The following is a 21,144-nucleotide window of genomic DNA, read 5'->3' as shown; positions in this document are numbered from 1 at the left end:
CGATAACGGAAAGAAGCAAATATACATTCACTCGAGCACATAAACACAGGCTATTTACGTAGTCGCTTCCGGGCTAAGACGTGCGCGCAACAGCTTCAAGCCATGCGACCTTATCGCGCAACAGGGAGCACTGCCTGCTGCACGGCAGGTCATTCGTATGCGCGAGCGCTACAGTTGCTACCAGGATCGCGTGATTCTCGCTCTTTACAGGGTCGTCAAGGAATTAAAGAAGCACGGATATCTGATATCTCTTGTCTCTGCAGGGGTGCCATAATTTAAAGGTGGCCTCGTTGCGCTTTACGAAACCGGAAGATGCTAATTACTCTACACATGCCACCGCACAGCTGTAGCGAAAAGTGAAAACAGTCATGGCAATGAGTGGGATCCGTTATTTGACTATTTCGGGAGCCGTAATCCTCCACTTCACAAGGCCCATACGCCGTGTATAGCCACAAGGTCAGAGAGCTTTGCATTCTGACTATATACGGGGTTTACTCTTGGTCCCATTGGCATTTGCTTTCTCTGGTTCCTGTGTGTGTTTTTTTTTTATGTGCCTTATCTGGCAGTGTAGAGTTTCTTCTTAAACCGGTGTCACACGGGCACTTTTAATGGCCATCAGGGTGATCCGTATTAGTTTCCTTGATCGCGATCAACTTTTCGGCCGCTGCTACACGGTCGAAGGTAATCCCGTTCGAGCTTCGGTGAGATAAAGCGTACCAGGTCGGTTCTTGTGGTGTATACATGTAACACGATTTACAAGCTGCTTTTGAAACTCGTTTTTTTTTTCCTTATATTTATCCTGTTTATAAGCGCCCGCTTTACGGAAAGTTGTACGCTTGTTACACTATTGCTCAGGACCTCAGTCATCATCGACACTTGGCGACGCAGGCAGTCGCGCTTCCTGCCGTCTCCTTCTTGCGCCAGGTGCCATGAATTTGCGGCTGCCTAGCCAAATCAGTGGCACGCAAAATCGCACTGAGATTTCGATTGAACTAAATTAAGGAGGCGTACGTACTGCAGGTACTCTAACACTCGAAATAGAAGTGAACATGTACAGTGCCATCCACTGTTAAAGCGAACACTACAATGGGCACCGTTCAAATTGCCGAACCTCTTGTAACAAGTGGATAAGGAAACAATGCTTATGTCTGGCACTAGTCTGTCAAAAAGAGGCAGAACAAGCAGTCACTGCAACTTTCGTGTATATCTAAGCCACTGTGCTTTTGCGAGAGAGTGAAACACAAATGTGCTGCATACGCAAGTGTTTCCCTTAACAGTGGACCCGTCTGTACGCGTCACTGAAAAAAATCACCATACAACACTTTCATGGAGGTCTTTGTCAGCAACGTTATTCGTGCAAAAACACTCGAGCATCAAAAACTGCGTTCATATGAAAGCAGTTTCATTATTCCATCATCCGATAGAGTTTTCCTAGCACTTACCTGTATTGCTGTGTGAAATTCTTAATCTTCATTTCTTTATTTCTTACGGCACCCCCTCGTAGCCATCCAGTTGCAGACAAGGGTCAATAGCGTTGTACGCGCCTCAAGTCCTCCAGCCGCTTCTGGCAGCAGTCAATTAAGCCGACGTAGTATTAACCCGACAATTAGCCCGGCCTATCAACCCGAAAAGTTGCCAACGCTTACAATCAATCTGTTTCGAGGTGCTCCGATTGCTCCGACGGTGCGACAGTTAGGCAAAGCGTGGAAGACAACGGTCATTGATTGATTGATATGTGGGGTCTAACGTCCCGAAACCGTCATATTATTACGGGAGGCACTGTAGTAGAGGGTTACAGAAATTTCGACCATCTGAGTTCTTTAACGTGCACCCAAATCTAAGCAGATGGGCCTCGAACATTTACGCCTTCATCGAAAACGCAGCCGCCGCAGCCGGAATTCGACTCCGCGACCTACGGGGGAGCAGCTTAGCCAATAGAGCACCGCAGCACGGCAAGACAATGGTCGTCTAACAGCTGCTTATTGTCTGCTTCTCCAATAGCTACTTGATTTCCATACGAATTTCAAAATGAGCGAAATTAAAGGTATTGCATCAATTGAAACAGTTTAAAATCTCTATTTTGTGAAAAGCTGGCCTTTTTGTTGTGTTTGTATTGAGCTCTGCTCGAATTTCTATGTTTGTGTGCTTTCAACAAGCTCGGCCACAGAGCGCACACATCAGTGAAATCGCGCGATCTGTAAGCGATATCAAGATGCGTGTATTTCGATAGTCTTAATTCTGATCATACGTGATCGTGCTTGAAGGTGGATGTAGCAGTGCCTAAACCGGTTCGTGCTTAATCCGGTTTGGCACCGATCGCCAATAAAAGTGCCCGTGCGACACCGGTATTAATAACCCATCATTTGTCTTATTTGCTCTCAGTACAGATGACTGCCAGCATAACAGAAATGAGAAATAATCTTAACTTACCGACTCTCGCATCTCGACATAAAACACAGAATCTAGTTCTTTTTCATAAGCTTTACCATCATCCATACTTGCATAATGAACTAATCAGTTCTTTGCAGTACGTTTCCAATAGACTAGAGCACATACATACAGTCGGAATTCAATCGTGTACAACTCACGCATTCTTGAATTTATTCATACCTCGTGCATCAAAAGAATGGAATTGCCTACCTGCACTAACGGTGGAAATTAGTGACTCCGATTTATTCAAGCGTGCTTTACCAATGGCATTGTACTTTTCTCTTTCTTTTCAACATCTACTCTATATTCTTTTGAAACACGAATTATGATGCACCGTCAAAAACACGTCAAAGTCACGTGGCGTAATCCCAAGGCACTCAGTATTACATTGCAAGTAAGAAAATGAACAAAAGCGTTGTTCCCTGTGGTTTTTGGTAATTAAAGTAATTGAATGTGTAACAAAGTATCTAATTATTCTGCAAGCAGTCAGCTTCAGTACCCGCATAAACACAATCCGCCATTAGGCCCAAAACGCATGAACAGCTTGTTTTTGTGTTTTATTAGTAACGAGCCTAGAAAAAAAATAGTTTTCACAATGGTCTTGGAATGTGTCATGTCAAAAAATGGTTAAACTTGGTAGTGCACTCAGCAAAATGATTCTCTGTGGCAATATGCAGCATAAGGATGGTAATTATCACCAGTTGTCCACTCGGGTGGCCTGCACTGATGTGAACACTAAGTTTCAAGCTATTTGATGAAACACGGAGTGCGTGACGTGCCATTGAAGTAGGCGCTTCCATTTGTACACACCGTTGCTGAAAGGAATATGGTGTAAATGCTGCGTCATTTTACATTTTGTGTGGCCGTATTTTGCTTCGCTGCTTCATTGCGTTACTATTATTTCTTATCTTTGTTGTCCTCCACAGATGCCAATGTATAATATTGTTGAAGTATTTATAGAGGTATTTATACTAGTTATCTTTATATGTTGTTCAAATTGTCGCATAACTGAAACATTTCTTTTTTAAATATAACCACTCTCCTCTGTAATGTCTATTGACCCTAAGGGTAAATAAATAAATAAATAAATAAATAAATAAATAAATAAATAAATAAATAAATAAATAAAGAGCAGCTGTACGCTGTAGCAGCTGGTTGCGTTGCGAGCGGAATCGATCAGTTACAGACAGAAAGGGGCGCTGGAAAAAAAAAGGCAAAGCCAACGTGGTTATTCCTGAGCACTGCTGCGCCTGCCATCACTGACTAATCAAATACTATAGCAGTGTAGATAAGACGAAAGGTATCAAAATTGGGGCGCAGCTTTCGCGGTATTGACAAATGACCCGCAATCATTTCGTGCTCTACGGTGTTTCAGCCACTGCGTGGTTGTTGTAATACTTTTGGTACCGACTGCCGTCTTCATCTGATTACCAACATACAGCGGCACCTGCGAAGTCTGCTGGCACGCTACAGCTTTGGGAGAACGTATAACTTTTGAAAGCACGAAGACGTTGCGGAGTCGCTTTGACGCCATTCAGGTCTTTCTCAATGTATGCGTTCAATGTATGCGTTGCCGTTCAGTTTCACAGATGCTTCTTTTTGGGGCCCTGGGTCATTGTTGCGTAAGATGTGCTCAATGCAAGCAACAGAGGAGCTTTAGTGTACTGGGCACAAAGCAGTCCGTGCACAGCAGGAACTGTTATCACGTAGCATGAACTCCCCCCTCCCCCCCAAAAAAGAGCTCCTGTGGAAGAATTTCCATTATCCACAGAAAAAAAAAAGACGAGGATGCAAGCAGAGGCTACTCATGAAATCACCTTTGTTTTTTTTTAGACAATGGTATAAAGAAGTTTGAATACGACTTCACGGTTTTTCTTTTTTTGGTGTCGGTCTCTTATTGCCCGTATACCCATCTATCTATCGACATGAGAAGGTGCTTTTAAGCATACGAGCGGGGTGGTCTATATTAAACATCTTCTTAAGTCAGGCGCGCCGAGCAAACTACTTTTTTTGTACACTGTATATTTGTTAGGTAATAAATTATTTAACAAATGAGGCCGTAGGCAAACCTTTCTTTTTTCACATAGTATTATATATGATAAAAGCAGACACTCCGAATTATTGGGGATCGTTCCCCTTCTTCGGCGAAAAGTATGACAGCGATTCTATTCACTCGAATTACTGAGGGAAACTTCTAGACGCCTAAACACCCCCGCCCCACGAAAAAAAAAACGACAAACAAAGAAAGAGCGTTCTTCAGTATGACAAACCAACTAGGCCAGCAACATGTACTTCTAAATCACTCGAAATAGTTGCTTTTCGTCATCCATCATTCATGACCGATTATGCAGTCCTAGTCATATAGCATATGTTACTTAATTCTGCCCTGAAAATAGGGATGTGTAAATTAGTGCTGGGAACCACATAATAAAAGAAAATAAACGACAGTTTGACTTGTGCCATCTTATGGCTTGTAACAACAGCAAGACGTAGTTAATTTTCTTCTGTGCTTAGCACGCTGGCCGCAAAGCATAGGTTCGTGAAAACCGGCAGATAGAGTGTATTAGATAAGACGATTTTCGGGCTATTTATAGTGAACAAGGCTCGTGTTTTAGCTGAAAGAAAACCAACTTTGATCTGAGGGTCAACTAACACAAGTTTTTAACCGTTTTTTAATGCCTTGTTTGCTATATAGTTTTACGATGATGTAGTCAGTAGTTCCTGAAAGTAACGCAACAGTTTCATTTGCATAAATTATATAAAGCTGTTCGTGAAGCAGTGCGCACATAGCATATATCATTATTACCAATGTAAATGAAAACAGTACTACTAATACACTGCCTATTGACCTGCCGCGTTTCAGCTTGAAAAGAGCACAACTTTCAATTTATGTATACGTGATGCATTTGGCTATGTAAACTATAAGCAATAAATACCTCCTTGAGTAGTAAACGTGGCTGTGTGCAACATACTGATGCACTTCTTCTAATAAGGTTTCGTGGTTCATTGAGGTGGACATTGTTAAAGGATCAGGAGGTAAACTCTCTGTAAATTTGAGCAGCTTATCTTTTATCGGTGTTGATGGTGCATGAACAGGATGTTTATTGAACAAAGTGGACGTCCTGCGCAGAATAGGTTTTATGAGCATTACGAAAGCAATAGAAGCAGAGATGGTGGTCTGCAGCCACCTCAAGACTATCTTCTTCCGACTTTGTGCGCCAAGTACGCTTCCAAGTGTCCTCCGCCGTAGATCGAAACAGCCCAGGGGTAAGCATGATATTGTAGATCTGTGTGAGGCAAGAATAAATCTGGTTAAAATACAAAATAACAATAATTTGTGTCATTTGACCCCGCCTTAGTTTATAGAGTGAGAGCGAAACAAACCTTTATTCTCTTCCTTTTTCAAGAAAGAGAATAAAATCGCAGTGTGCGCCTTAGATGGGCGGCCTCCATATGCATGGTCCAGTGCCGTCCCTCGTGTTCATTCTATCTGGCTGCGTTGATTCTTCGGGTTCGTGTCCGACAGCGAAGGCTTCCAAGTGGAGTTCTTTTTTCTGTTTAATACCTATCCTAAGTGTCATGACTTGGATGTAGGTGCTAAAGAAAACGGTTGCTTACGCGATGCCTTCTTGAACCTTTGCCAAAGACAATTCATCATTCACTCCGTGGATATGCTGTGATTTTTTTTCTTCATAGTCGATCGCATTGATCCCTCCTTCCTCCTCTTTTCCCCACTAAAGTTTTCTGCAACTTGCGTGGTTTCACGATACCTCTTCGGAATCGACCCACCTTTCACTAAAAACGATGACGTCATGTGATGACGTCAGATATTTTGGCAGGGGGTGACGTTAGGATGATGTCACAGTGATTAAAAATCACTGTGACGTCATCCTAACATCACTCATCACCAATCATGACGTGATAATTTTTTACATTGCTTGGTAGGCAACTATCGTTGCGCACTTAGAACACAAGGGCACGGTGGACATGGACGAGCGCAAACTTACAACTAACCTTATTTTTATAGTCGTAGTCAACAAATACATTGCATTGTCCCTCTCTGTAGCTTGTGACAGGTAACACGAGAACCAAATTTTAACATGTAATCAAGAAACAAAAGATTGGATAAAACAGACGTTACCTGTTTTCGAGGTATAAAATGCCTCCATCAGTTTCCAGGCTCTGCTTTCATAGCATGTGCTCAAAACTCTGATCACTCAAACATGTGGAGAACAGATGCAATGTCGGAAGTGCGAACGCAAAAGAGGACTTGTTTATTGATTACCGACAATTTATGTTCTCTGGCACAAACATTTGAGACTGAAGGTAAACTGGTGTGCGAAAATGAAGACGACACAGGAAATATGGGACAGAGACGAGCGCAAACTTTCAACTGAATTTTATTATTATTCTCTTTCTGGGTCTTTGTCTATATTTGCACAAACCAGTTTATTATGAATTATGAACCAACTCGCGCAGCTACGTGTTTTACTGAACCACCTTTGAGATTAAGCCTCAAACACCATTTAACCGTTTTATTTAGTCGCTATACGTACTTGGTAATCATTGGTGAAATCATTTTTTCTCCTCTGATCCTCAAGCCTACCTTACCTCACTTCTCTTGTGAGTTGTCGTGACGCTCCATTCACAAGGTGTCATCGATATTCTTGTACATTTTCTATCACATTGACTATACTTGGGCCTGGCGTCAATTGTAATTATTTCAGAATTTCAGCTCATGTGGTGTTGCCATCATTAAACGAAGACATAGCATTCAATGTCACACTGCTTAAAACTCTGAAGCCCTCCCCCCCAAAAAAAAAATCAAGAACAAGGACAGCAGACATCCTGCGGTGCATTTGCTATAATTTCAGCTCTTCCACAGCACAGTTTACAGACGCATTTCGATCTAATTGCATGACACATATTATGCAGGTCCATTAGAGCACATCCGTTGTCACCCTGCACGCGGTTCGCCATGAAGGACTCCGAGAAAGATGAGAGGTTCAACGATGAATAGCTCACTCGTTCTGCCTTCGGCCCCTCAGTATGTCTTCAGCATTATTATTAACACTTACAAAATAACTGTAATAATTGTCGCAAAATTTGCTATTGCTGACGCCATTTCCTGTCCTCAGCATCTCAACTTATTGTCAGGCGCGACAGACATAAGGTGTAGTTAAGCTAAATACGAGCTTCAAGTGTCCTAACATACTCACTTCAAAAAGCAGGTGCTTAAAAAGGGCCCACATAGTATTCATATTGCCTTAAAAATTACCCGACAATCATCTGTACATAGCCGCGACTCCAGACAAACATTCTGCTTTTTTTTACGCCACGTTGTTGTTTAGAAAAATGTACCGCACGCATGGAGAACACACGAGAGTCTTCACACAGGGTGCATGTTTACTGACTACTTGCTTTCAGAGAAACTGGTTTTTAGCCAGAAAAAAAGTTCACTTTAAGAGAAGCACCAATGTGAAAATTATGCACAAAGTAACACCTGTTCGAAATTTCATATAAAAAGACGGTGTTTTTTTTTTCATTATTCGCACCCTAATAGATTCAGCTATTGCAAGCAAAGGTAAATAGGAGATTGTTAAAAAAGGGCGTCTTCCTTCAGTGGAAACGAAAAAAAATTGTGGTGGTGATCATGATGCCCATGGAGAATCTCTCAAATATGTTAGCAATTTTTTTAAGTATCCCATTCAAGAGTCGTTAAATATAAAAATATGACGCACTAACTAAATTTGTTTGCTAGGCCCTTACTTTTAAACAACCGTTTGCAAGTGTGAACATTTACAGGTATTATTGTCCGCAATATGGTATGTTATTGAACGATGACGTGCTAGATTCTCGTTAAACTCCATAAAGACTTGTCTGTGTTGATATGAAGAAGTGATATCACCGATTTCAAAACCTATTCTACAGATGTGCCTTGCGTACAAGCCACAAAAGTATGATTAATTTCTCTCGACAAAATAACGAGCAAAAGAATAAAAAAAGGGGGGGACTCCACGTGACCCCATCCTTGGTTATTTCATCGCGCTGCAGCCACCACGTTTTTGTGGCTTGTACATGAACTTACATTACTAAGTTCAAAGCCCATTCCATAGGTCTGCCTCTCGGTGAAACAGGATGAAATGGTCGTACCAGCTCGTAGCAGCTGCTTATCCTAAAGTTGCCATGTTGTAAGTCTGCTTTGGTAATTTCGATGTACGTTCGTATGTGAGTACTTTCGCACAGGTATTGTGACGAGCTACGTCGCACATAATTGCGGCGAACGTCGGGTGGATCCCCTCTGTTTTTTGCGGTGGAGGTAAACAGCCTAATGACACTTTTGCGCAATATATGCGTATTGTCTCATTAGATGATCCGGTGAGGACAACGGACCGTCCTATCACTGGCACTCACAAACTTTGGCAATGTAAAACTTGTACGTCGCTCAACTATCTCGATAGCGCCAAAGAGCCGGTGGGAGAGAAATCTCGGCGTCGGTGACGCTGTCGTACACGAATTGCTTTCTTGCATATAAAGTCACGGGCAGGAAGGTAAAAACGTCTTTACGGCCCCGTGTATGCCAATGTGGAGACCACTGCGCACAAACCTGCGCAGCCTCGGTCTTGTCACTGGTCAGAAGGCACTGGGTTCGGGCTAGTTCGTACTGATACATAACTTATGTAAGCGCTAAAGGCACGTGCGTAAGAAGAGCCTGTGTCCTTCACTCGTCTTACGTTCGTGCCTTTAGCGCTTACGTAAGTTATGCGTCACTGGTTAGACCGGCGTGACACTAACACTTGCTGCAACACGCTTCCAATAAGAGACTGGACGCCACCGTAGTTTCACCGGAGGCGTACGTCACCACTGGTGGGTATAAAACCCAAGTTGCCAAGCTCGGTTTTATGATCGTTCCTTTAACCTTTCGAGAGCAGGGTCGGCATGCTCACCCCACTGCTGCTAATAAACAGTCGTTATGTTTTATGTTGAGGTGCGTCCTTCTATCGACAAGGCCTCCGACAAGGACAGGCAATTTAAAGGTTTTATAAGTGTGCGCCTGATACGACCAACAGCCGCAGACAAATGGTGAACTATACTGCGAGCAGTACGACGCAATCATCACGTGATTCAATAGCAGTAGACTGCAGGCTTTTCGGTTCGATGAAATAGCTCCTACTGCTACAGATGCCTTACAAGCGGGTTCTGCACTGGCACTAATAGAATTTCTAAAAACGGCTTAATTCTATATAAAGTATTCATAGAAGCGAAAAGTATACACAATGGAAGCAAATTGGATATAGATACTTTCACATGAACGTGGCGCGTCATGTCTCGCTTTACCATAAACATAGTTCCTCTTCCTGTAACTTCACTTTGTCTACATCTTTAGTGTTTCTGTGTGACTGGGCTTCGTGCGTAGCGTCATTTTTCAAATTTTTAGAGTCTTTGAGCCTCCATCTTATGCGTTATTATGCGTTATTGCCTGGGCCCTATAACGTGTCACATTTAGCGTTACTGTGCGAATGAAATTTCTGCTTGTGGCGATCGCTACGACTACACCGACAGTACTCGGCCCAGGAGTTACAAAAGCACCAACATCTCCTAAACAATATATAATAAAGGAAACGCGTGCAGTCCATGAATTAGAAAGTGTCTCTGGCTTGCGAAACGTCGCTAAGTTTCTCACTCCGCATTAGTGGGTCCCGCACGCGAGTGAACACTAAGCGGCGGCATGCAATGACGCTCACAGGCCACTCATGTGCGTAGAAATCCTGCAGCGAATGCTCACGGCAACGATTAGTGTGCAGCTTGTGCCTCCACAGCTGGCGGGAGCTTCTACGGGCTGCGCTCTCGACGCGAAAAAAAGAAAGCAGATCCCACGTACAGTGGGAATAGATGATATGCAAAGCCTGAATCAGAAAGGTTGATATGTCACTTTAAAATAGGCACAACGTCACGAAGTAGAGGTAAATGATGCCGTATATGACTTCCGTGTCATGATTATCATGATGATCTATTGACGTCACGTGATATCAAATTTAGTATACGTGAAGCTAGCGAAACGCCCGCGAGCACGCAATGAGCGTGGTATGCTGTCATGTTCTTTCTTACATGACACGTGTGTCAGGATTACAATGTTCGCACCAGTCATATATTTCGTCATTCATTGACGTCACGTAACACCGAATTGGGTATATGTGGAGCTAGCAAAACACCCACGAGCGCATCATGAAGGGCCCAATATACTTTAATGTAGCGTTGACGAGCGCGCACGCTGGGCACAGCGACCCTACGTTAGCAAAACGCGTGCACTCTATAGTCTGACGCAGGCGCCACCGGCGCGACCAGAGTCCGTCGGCGCAGCCCGACGCAACCGGTGCGAAATGCGACATGCTGCATTTCGAGCCGATGCGTTACCCGACAACACTGCATCTCCCTGTTGTCGTGACGGAGGGACGCTGGATGCGCTGAAACGCGCATGCGTCAAAGCAACGTAGCACGTGCCTGCGAGTATATGGCAGGACCGGCGCCTGGCGTGGCAACGCCAGCGTGACGCGACGAAATGAACGCCGGTGAGCACACGCACCGCGACACGTCGAAATGTATTGGCGCTTTGACTGTGACATTTAGTCATGTTCTCACATGACGCGCATCTCAAGATTATCATGTTTGCACTAGTCACATACCTTAGTGCGCCATTGATGTCACAAACTACCAAATGTGGCATAAGGGAAGCTAGCGAAACGGCCGCGAGTGCATCATGAGTGTGGCAGGTAGTCATGTAGTTACATGACACGCGTTTCGTGATTATCATGTTTGCATGTGTCATATACTTATGTTGCCCGTTCGCGTTGCGTAATACCGAGTTTGGTATATGTGTAGCTAGCAAAACCGCCGCGAGCCCATCATGAGCGTAGCATGTAGTCGTATTGTTACATGACACGCATCTCATGTTTATCATGTTTGCACCAGTATCATCATACCTTCTTCATCCATTCACGTCCTGTAATACCAAATTTGGTATATGCGACGCTAGGAAAACGCCCGCGAGCGCATCATGAGCTTGACATGTAGTCACGTTGTTACATGACACGCATGTCATGATTTTCGTGTTAGGGTCTGTCGCTTGTGTTCTCCATGCTATCATGTTAAGACACAAGGGTTTTACAACATGCCATGTGAACCAAACCACTGCATTAGCTGCAGGACCATCAAATGTAAATGATGACCTTCATGACATACATGTCACGATTTTCATGTTATTACTGGTCAAATATGTTTTTCATACAGTCATGTTATGAAATGATACCAAGTTTGGTATCGATACCATCATCGAAACGGCCAGGAGAGCTAAAAGTCGTAGGTGGCTAGATAGATAGATAGATAGATAGATAGATAGATAGATAGATAGATAGATAGATAGATAGATAGATAGATAGATAGATAGACAGTTAGATAGATAGATAGATAGATAGATAGATAGATAGATAGATAGATAGATAGATAGATAGATAGATAGATAGATAGATAGATAGATAGATAGATAGATAGATAGATAGATAGATAGATAGATAGATAGATAGATAGATAGATAGATAGATAGATAGATAGATAGATAGATAGATAGATAGATAGATAGATAGATAGATAGATAGATAGATAGATAGATAGATAGATAGATAGATAGATAGATAGATAGATAGATAGATAGATAGATAGATAGATAGATAGATAGATAGATAGATAGAAGTCACCCAAATTTGCTAAGAAACGCTCTGCATTTAAAAACTTCAATGATTTCGAGTACTTCGTTCTCAACTATGGGAGAGCAGTGAGCAGTCCCAAAATAAGGCCCGGTGAATATGTTTGGGGGGGGGGGGGGGGGTTAGAAAAAATGTTGAACGATTCCGAGTACTTGGTACATGTTTGCAGTGAGTAGAAAAAGTGTTTAACGATTTGGTACTCTACTATGAGAAGACATAAAGCCGTCCCCGCTACGCCATGACAGCGCTGTATAGTGCAGTGAAGCTTCGACCAAGATCACGTGTACGATGTGCGCCGCTTAATCAAATAAAAAACTTCGTAATCAGTTATATTCATCCTCTTAGAGAATCAAGCTCTTGACATGATGCTTTGCGAATTTCGCGCACGCATGATGTGGATCATTCCCTGTGGTTAGAGCAAACAGAAGGCTTTTAAATAGCGCCAAAAACTGATAATGTATATGTTTGACTGGTAGCTGTAAAGTGCTGTAATAGTGCTAAAGCAAACCATGAAAGTTGAAGGTCGGGTGGAATAGCCCGAAACATTTAAAAATTACAGCATATCCATGGGCCCGTGAATGATGGAGAGTGGGGTGAGGCATCCGTGCATCCATTCGTTCTTGCTTCCGTCCGTCCATGCGTCCATCTGTGTGACCGTCCGTGTGTCCATCCGTCCGTCCCTGTGTTCGTCCATGCATCCACCCCTGCGTCCGTTCATTCGTCCATCCGTCCATGCAGCCATCCATGCATCCGTCCATGCATCTTCTTGTGTGTCCGTTCGTCCACCTAGTCAACACTTGCACCATCTCGCATCTTTTCATCATATATGCGTCCGTCTGTGTGACCGTCCGTGCGTCCATCCACCCGTCCGTGCGTGCGTCTGTTCATGCATCCGCACGTCCATCCGTGCGTCCGTCTCTGCGTTCATTCATGCATGCGCCCCTGCATCCGTCCATGCGTCCATCCGTCCGTGAAGCCATCCGTGCGTCCGCGTGTCCTTCTGTCTGTGTGTGGGTTCGTCCATCTACTCAACACTCAAAGTAGTGCCATCTCGCATCTTTTCATCATATATGCGTCTGTCAGTGAAACCATCTATGCATCCATCCTCCCGTCCGTGAATGCATCTGTTCGTGCATCCGCACGTCCATACGTGCGTCCATACATCCGCTCTGAGTCCGTCCATGCGTCCCTCCGTCCATGCAGCCATCCGTGCGTCCATCCATGTCTGTGTGTCCGTTCGTCCATCTAGTCAACATTCCAAGTACCACCATCTCGCATCTTTTAATCATATATTCCGCATATTGAAGCACCGCCATCTAGCGGACATTCCAAGGACTGAACGAGAGGAGGCACACGTACACTTTCTTACGGCTTGCGCTTCTTCTCTACTTCCCACTTTTAACCACCTCGAGTTCATTGTATAATATACTTGTTCACTGTATTTATGGCGCTGCGGGCCAACGCTCGCTAAACCTTTCTAAAACCAAGAAGGTTACGCCCAGCAAGTATAACCTAGCAACCCTTTCTTGTCAGATAGTGCTCAATGTACATGCCCATGGCTGCGAACTGGGAATGAGAGACAGGAGAATTCGTCTTTTAGTTAACGCGCACGCTGCGAATTCTTTATTGTTCAACAATGCACAGGAAAAATCTCCCACCGGCACCACCTTGCAGATCAAAGCGTAAGACTGGTTATGCTCTGCGACTACGACGAGGAACGAACGGGTGCCGCTTTAAGGAGCTTCGCCCCTAAAAAATTTGCAGATCCCACGTACAGCGGGAATCGATGATATGCGAAGCACGAATGAGAAATGTAGATATGTCATTTTAAAATCAGCTCAACCTTACGATGTGGAGGCAAATGATGCCGTACATGACTTTCCTGTCATGGTTATTTCATTTGGATGCGTCGTTTACCTTCGTCATCTATTCACGTCACGCGATACAAAATTTGGTATATGTGGAGCGAGCGAAATGGCCACGAGCAAGCTATGAGCATGGCATGTTTTCGTGTTCTTACACGACACGCGTGTCAGGATTATCATGTTTGCACCAGTCATATATTTCGTCATCCACTGACGCCACGTAACACCAAATTTGGTACGCGCGCACCATGAACGGCCCAATATACTCCAATGTTGCGTTGACGCGCGGGCACGCTGGACACGGTGACGCTACGTTAGCAAAAATCGAGCACTCTAAAGTCTGACGCCAGGTGCGACCAGCGTCCGTCGGCACGGCCAGACGGCAACCGACGCGAAATGCGACATGTTGCATTTCGCGCCGATGCGTTACCCAGACAACTCTGCGTCTCACTCTTTTCGTGACGGAGGTACGCCGGACGCGATGCACATGCATCAAAGCAACGCAGCGCGGCGCGTGCCTGCGAGTATATGGCAGGACCGGTGCCTGGCATGGCAACGCCGGCGTGACGCGACGAAATGAAAGCCGGCGAGCACGCGCACCGCGTCACGTCGAAACGTATGGGCGCCTTTACTGTGGCATGTACTCATGTTCTCACATGACACGCATCTCATGATTATCGTGTTTGCACCGGTCACATACCTTCGTCATTCATTGGCGTCACGTAATACCGAATTTGGCATATGTGAAGCTAGCGAAACGGCCGTGAGTGCATCATCAGTGTGGCATGTAGTCATGTTGTTACATGACACGCATGTCGTGATTATCATGTTTGGGTGTGTCATTTACCCGTGTCGTGTGTTCGCGTCACCTAATACCGAGTTTTGTACATGTTAAGCTAGCGAAATGGCCGCGAGCGCATCATGAGCGTAGCATGTAGTCATGTTGTTATATGAAACACATCTCATGTTTATCATGTTTGCACCAGTATCATACCTTCGCCATCCATTCACGTACTGTACTACCAAATTTGGTATATGTGACGCTGACGAAACAGTTTCGAGCACGTCATGAGCGTGGCATGTAGTGATGTTGTTACATGACACGCATGTCATGATTTTCATGTGAGGGTCTGTGGCTTGTGCTCGCCATCCAATCATGTCATACCATACCAGTTTTGCAACATGCCATGTGAACGAAACGACCGCAAGAGCTGCAGGACCATGAAATGTAAATCATGACATTTATGACACACATGTCATGATTTTCGTGTTATGACTAGTCAAATATGTTTTCCATACAGTCATGATGTGTCATACCAAGTTTGGTATCGATACCATTATTGAAACGGCAAGGAAAGGTAAAAGTCGTAGGCGGCTAGATAGATAGATAGATAGATAGATAGATAGATAGATAGATAGATAGATAGATAGATAGATAGATAGATAGATAGATAGATAGATAGATAGATAGATAGATAGATAGATAGATAGATAGATAGATAGATAGATAGATAGATAGATAGATAGATAGATAGATAGATAGATAGATAGATAGATAGATAGATAGATAGATAGATAGATAGATAGATAGATAGATAGATAGATAGATAGATAGATAGATAGATAGATAGATAGATAGATAGATATGCTGAAATTCGCCGAATTTAAAAATGGTGCGAAGAGTGTGCCTAGAGTGGTCACGTTATCTTAATCAGCGTTTTGTAGGGTTACGTGAGAATGGATCTAAACGAATCGACTGCCAGCCTCACTTCGTATAACTCATTTCGCTATGACCTTGCCGCAGGAAACTTGGTTACTTAGCAAGTGCATGTTTATTACAAATATTATTGCTCCTAAAATTACTAGCCTTGCTTCGTAAAACATTCGATAATGTTGCTCTCACATTCATTGCTTCGCCTTTTTGGCCAAACTGTGACCTTTTTTATTTATGCAAAATGATTGTAATTTGCAGTCTAAGTCTTTCAGAAACAGTGGCCCACGCAGTAATAAAGAAAGTAGATATATATGTGCGGTTTTACATCCCAAAACCACCACATGATTATTAGAAACTCTGTAGGGGTGGAGGAGTCCGGAAATTTTGACCACCTGTAGTTCTTTAACGTACCCCCGAATTTGAGCACACGGGCCTACAGCATTTTCGCCTCCATCTAGAATGTAGACGCCACAGCTGGCATTCGATCCTGGGATGTGCGGGTCAGTAACCGTGTACCCTATATACTAGATGACCACGGCGGAGCTATAAAAAAATAGCGAACCTTTCTTTGAGCAGCGCAAGGCTTGTATCTGCCAAACTGAATTATTTCTATAAGCCATATCTGGTAGCTCATATAGGTTGTTTTTAAGGATTACCGAGGTTATGCATGTTGTTTGTGTAGTCTACTTCTAGCTAGTTGCTAGGTGGTGTTAGGTTGTTTCAACGTTGATTATCGGTGCACGGGGGTTCGTGTAAAACCACAGACAGTCACAGACTCGACGCGAATGTTCAAGCTACAGAGAAAGAAACTTGTGATGAGATCAGGCATTCGCACCTCTCATACATACATCTACGTGCACATGGTCATTGGCGCAGGCCTTTCTTCGTTTCAAGGCGTTCGTGCAGACGCCGTTGCCTCGCCGCCGTTTGCTGCACTAACTGCTGCATGCCCTCTTCATTTTTGGCACACCACTTGTAAGTATTTCTCTGGCACGTAACCATTTAAAATGGTGATTGTTTCCTGGATGTACTAACAAGGAACGACTTGCTAAACAGCTTCGTGCTGAATACAAAAGTCATTTTGCTGGTTTTGTGAGGCGTGAGTTGCCATGTATACGACCCTCTTTTGAAAAACACGTAAACTCCCTTTGCAGATCATTACACTCTCTTAGGGGACCTGTGGGACCCGAAAAAGAGCCAACGTGTCTCGTTAAAAATAGTCGTATGCTTGACCGGTCAGGACTTATTACAACGATAAACATATACTCTCTTTTTTGTGCGAGCGAAATGTAGCGTTAATACTATTGCAAAGTGCGCAGTTGTCAACGATAGACACGCATATTATGATAAAAAGAACTTGTCAATTCAGAGCCGCAATACAATCCCGGTATCTGCCATGTAACTAACCTTGGCACTACAGCTAGTGTGACATGAATCAGTGGCAACAAAGTTGATCTTCAGATGACGCATATGACCATTAGCTGCAATCGTTTGTTCTTCGCTTTAAGCTAAGACTAATTACTACAAGCTCAAAAAAAGAAGACAGTTAACGAGAAGGAGAGTCGTAATGAAATTATCAATCTAGTGATAGTGCACAACTACGAACTTTAGAGCGGTGGTACCAAGGCTGTGCAAGACCTCAATAGATGTGAGATTTCATTAGGCGTGAATGTAAGACCTTTTCGTCGTCGTCGTCACCATCGTCGTTGTAGTTGTAGTAGTAGTAGTAGTAGTAGTAGTAGTAGTAGTTGTAGTAGTAGTAGTAGTAGTAGTTGTAGTAGTAGTAGTAGTAGTAGTAGTAGTTGTTGTTGTTGTTGTTGTTGTTGTTGTTGTTCACGGAACTAGTTGTTTCGCGCATTCTATCAATAGACGAGTAGTAGTAGTAGTAGTAGTAGTAGTAGTAGTTGTAGTAGTAGTAGTAGTAGTAGTAGTAGTAGTAGTAGTCGTAGCAGCAGCAGCAGTCATAGAGTTTCTTAAAATACTAGAAGGGACTCTGGCGCTGCGATCGTTCAGCGAGCATGGAAATGATGGGTAGTACACGAGTTTGTCTAATCTTCGTACTTGCGGGTGTCGAATCGCACGTGTGGCTTTGTTTATTGCTGTGTTACGGTTTTGTTTCGAAGGAAAGAACGAATCTTTTTGAACTTCGTGACTCGATTTGAAAAGGTAAGCATAAAATAATAAGGTGGTGAAGTACAACCGCTGAACATTGGCTGATTTCTGTGTCGTGAGAAAACAGTTTAGAGCCACACGAACACATACAGAATCATACGTACGAAAATTAGACAAATCCGCGTACTACCCACCATTCCCATGCTCTCTGAAGCACCGTACCTTGCAGCTCCCATAGACTCTAGCGCCAGAGTTCTCTTTTGTGTATATTTAGAAACCTCTATGGTAGCAGCAATAGTAGTAGGGGTAGTAGTAGCAGTAGAAATGGTAGTAGTAGTAGTAGTAGTAGTAGTAGTAGTAGTAGTAGTAGTAGTAGTAGTAGTAGTAGTAGTAGCTGGGTGTAACCTCCTTAGTTTTAGAAAGGTTTAGCGAGCGTTGAGCCGCAGTGCCATGAATACAGTGAACTAGTATATACCAAGAACTTGGGGTGGTTAAAGGTGGGAAGTAGATACGAAGGGCAAGCCGTAAGAAAGTAAAATTGGAATTCTCCTGTCTCTCATTTCCCATTAGCAGCCATTGGCATGTACATTGAGCACTATCTTTTATTGTTAAACAACGCACAGAAGAAATCTCTCACCGGCACCACCTTGGAGGTCAAACTGTTATACTTGTTACACACTACAACGGCTACGACGGACGAACGGGTGCCGCTATAAGGAGGTGGTGGTAGAAACATTTATTGCCACTGTGTAGCGTGGGGGCCGAGCCCCCTCATGGCACGTGGGTGCACCCTCGCAGTGAGGAGGCACCCTTACAAAGCAAAGGAAAGCCCTTGAAGTGCGATCCTCTTCATGGCGCACGAGATGATCCGGCGCTGATCGAACGCAGAAGTGCTGGTCATGATGGTCTCCCAGTATGACACTGCCACAGCCGGAGGTGGGGGATGTGGGAAGGTGGGACATGTGAGGAGGATGTGGAGGAAGTCTCCTGGTTTGTCGCAAAGTTTGCATGAAGAGGGGAAATGGTCTGGGTAACGGGCGTTTAGTAATACGGGGTATGGAGCAGTTCGAGTTTGTAGGCGTCGCCAATGTGTGGCCTGCGCTATGTTTAGGGATGGGGCTGGGGGTGCGTATATTCTTCGTTGTTCCCGGTAATACGATAGAATATCACGAAAAGAGAGCAAGCGCTCCTCGACCTGTGGAGGGGGCTCCATTTCTCCTGCCCGGAATGTGAGACCTCGGGCTAGAGAATGAGCCTCCTCGTTGCCAAGGAGGCCGGCATGTGCTGGCGTCCAGATCAGGGTTGTGGAGCACTGAGGCTGCCAGAAGCGTAGCAAGCGAGCAGCGCTACATGATATCAGGCCATTGGCGTAGTTAAGAATAGCTGATTTCGAGTCGCTAATGATAGTGGTGGCAGGTGTGGAGATGAGAGCAAGCGCGATGGCTGCCTCTTCTGCCTCTGTGGAGGAATTTGTGACAATTGAGCAAGAAGTTAGGAGATTTGCCTGATTGTCAGCCACCGCAAGGGCCATGCGGGATCTTGACGCATATTCCGCTGCGTCAACGTAGACTACATTCTGGTCCTCGCCATATTGTCTCTGGAGGGCCCGGGCCCTTGCCTTTCTGCGTTTCTCGTCGCGCACAGGATGCATGTTCTTGGGAATGGGCGGTACGTTTAGGTGAGAGCGGAGGTTAGAAGAAAGAGGGACCCTTCCAGGTGATTCTGTTATTGGGGATAAGTCTAATTGGGTCAAAAGAGCGCGGCCACTCACCGAATTAGACAGACGACATATTTGTGCCGTAAAGGTGGCTTCAGCGAGTTCCTCGAATGTATTATGTACACCAAGTTTGAAGAGTCTGTCATTGGATGTGCTTGGGGGAAGGCGTAGAGCTGTTTTTGTGCAACTTCGTAGAAGCGCGTTAATGCGGTCTCTCTCTTTTTGTCGGAGAGGTAGGTATGGGAGGGCATACGTGGTGCGGCTGACGATGTAAGCCTGGGTGAGGCGAAGCGTGTTTCGCTCGCGTAGGCCAGCCCGACGGTTCGCTATGCGACGAATCAGCCGAATGGTCTGCTGAGCATGTGTTTGGAGAGTCCTGATGACTTCTCCATGTGCGCCATGTGAGTAGAGTACTAGCCCTAGCACCCGAATTTTTGAGACAAGTGGGATGGGGTGGGCACCTAGCGTGAGAGAGATAGGGGGAATGGCTGAAGCATGCTGCTTCGGTCGGTAAAGAAAGAGCTCTGATTTGGAAGGGGAGCAGGTAAGGCCACGTTCTCGAACATATGTGTCGATGGTGGTTAGTGCCAACTGTAAGTGTTCTTCTATTTCGGCGTCACTGCCACGGTTTGCCCAGACGGTGATGTCGTCGGCATAGAAGCTGAAGTGGATGTCGGGGATCTGACCCAGTTTTTGGGGCAGATGTAGAAGTGCTATGTTAAAAAGAATAGGTGAGAGGACTGCTCCCTGGGGCGTACCACGGGCTCCAAGCGTGATGCCTGGCAGGCTGTGATCGCCAAAGGTAAGTGTTGCTGTGCGGTGGCTGAGGAAGTCGCGGATGTAGTTGTACATCTTTACGCCGACTCCCAGGGTTATAAGGTTCTCTAGAATAGCTGAGTGCGCAACGTTGTCAAATGCCTTTGTTAGATCTACTCCTAAGATAGCTCTGGTATCGCAGGTTTGAGAGTCAAGAATGTGATGTTTTAGTTGTAGGAAAACGTCCTGTGTGGAAAGTCCAGGGCGAAATCCAAACATGCAAGCAGGCAAGAGATTCTTGCCTTCTAGGTACTGGCAGAGCCTGGTTTGGAGTACGTGCTCCATGAGTTTGCCGACACAAGAAGTGAGGGATATGGGCCTGAGGTTAGACGTAAGGAGAGGTTTCCCAGGTTTGGGTATAAAGACAACCTTGGCCTCTTTCCATTGTGGTGGGAGGATGCCCCTTAGCCAGCACTCATTAAAGTATTCAGTAAGCTCGGCAATTGATTGGTCGTCGAGATTACGGAGTGCTTTGTTGTGAATATTGTCCGGACCGGGGGCTGAGGAAGTGTTTAGTTTCTGTAGTTCGGCTTGAACTTCGGCTACTGTAATGGGTTGGTCGAGGAGCTCATTAGGAGGACCTGTATAATCGGGATACAATACGGCAGGGTATGTTGGGAAGTACTGATTTCGAAGTTCCTGTAGTAGTTCTGGTGGAGGTTTATCGCAAGTATGTAGGAGTTTGGTGAGGTTGTGTCTTTGGGTAGTCTTTGACTGAGTTGGGTCAAT

At 44.6% G+C, this 21,144-nt stretch overlaps 2 long non-coding RNA genes across 2 annotated transcripts in view; one reads left to right on the top strand and one right to left on the bottom strand.

The window, feature by feature from the left end:
- Positions 1–21,144, top strand: part of LOC142786993 (uncharacterized) — a 138,119-nt gene that overhangs the window by 22,792 nt on the left and 94,183 nt on the right. The window contains exon 2 of the long non-coding RNA XR_012889210.1: positions 16,647–16,745. This is a non-coding gene — a long non-coding RNA (uncharacterized LOC142786993). The remainder of the gene's footprint in view (positions 1–16,646; positions 16,746–21,144) is intronic.
- Positions 5,509–21,144, bottom strand: part of LOC119169376 (uncharacterized) — a 117,250-nt gene continuing 101,614 nt past the window's right edge. The window contains exon 3 of the long non-coding RNA XR_012889209.1: positions 5,509–5,717. This is a non-coding gene — a long non-coding RNA (uncharacterized LOC119169376). The remainder of the gene's footprint in view (positions 5,718–21,144) is intronic.

Source organism: Rhipicephalus microplus, chromosome 2 (genome assembly GCF_043290135.1).
Source record: "Rhipicephalus microplus isolate Deutch F79 chromosome 2, USDA_Rmic, whole genome shotgun sequence".
NCBI classification, from domain to species: Eukaryota; Metazoa; Arthropoda; class Arachnida; order Ixodida; family Ixodidae; genus Rhipicephalus; species Rhipicephalus microplus.
Note: the sequence above shows the minus strand (reverse complement) of the source record. Positions and strands in the feature narration are given on the sequence as shown.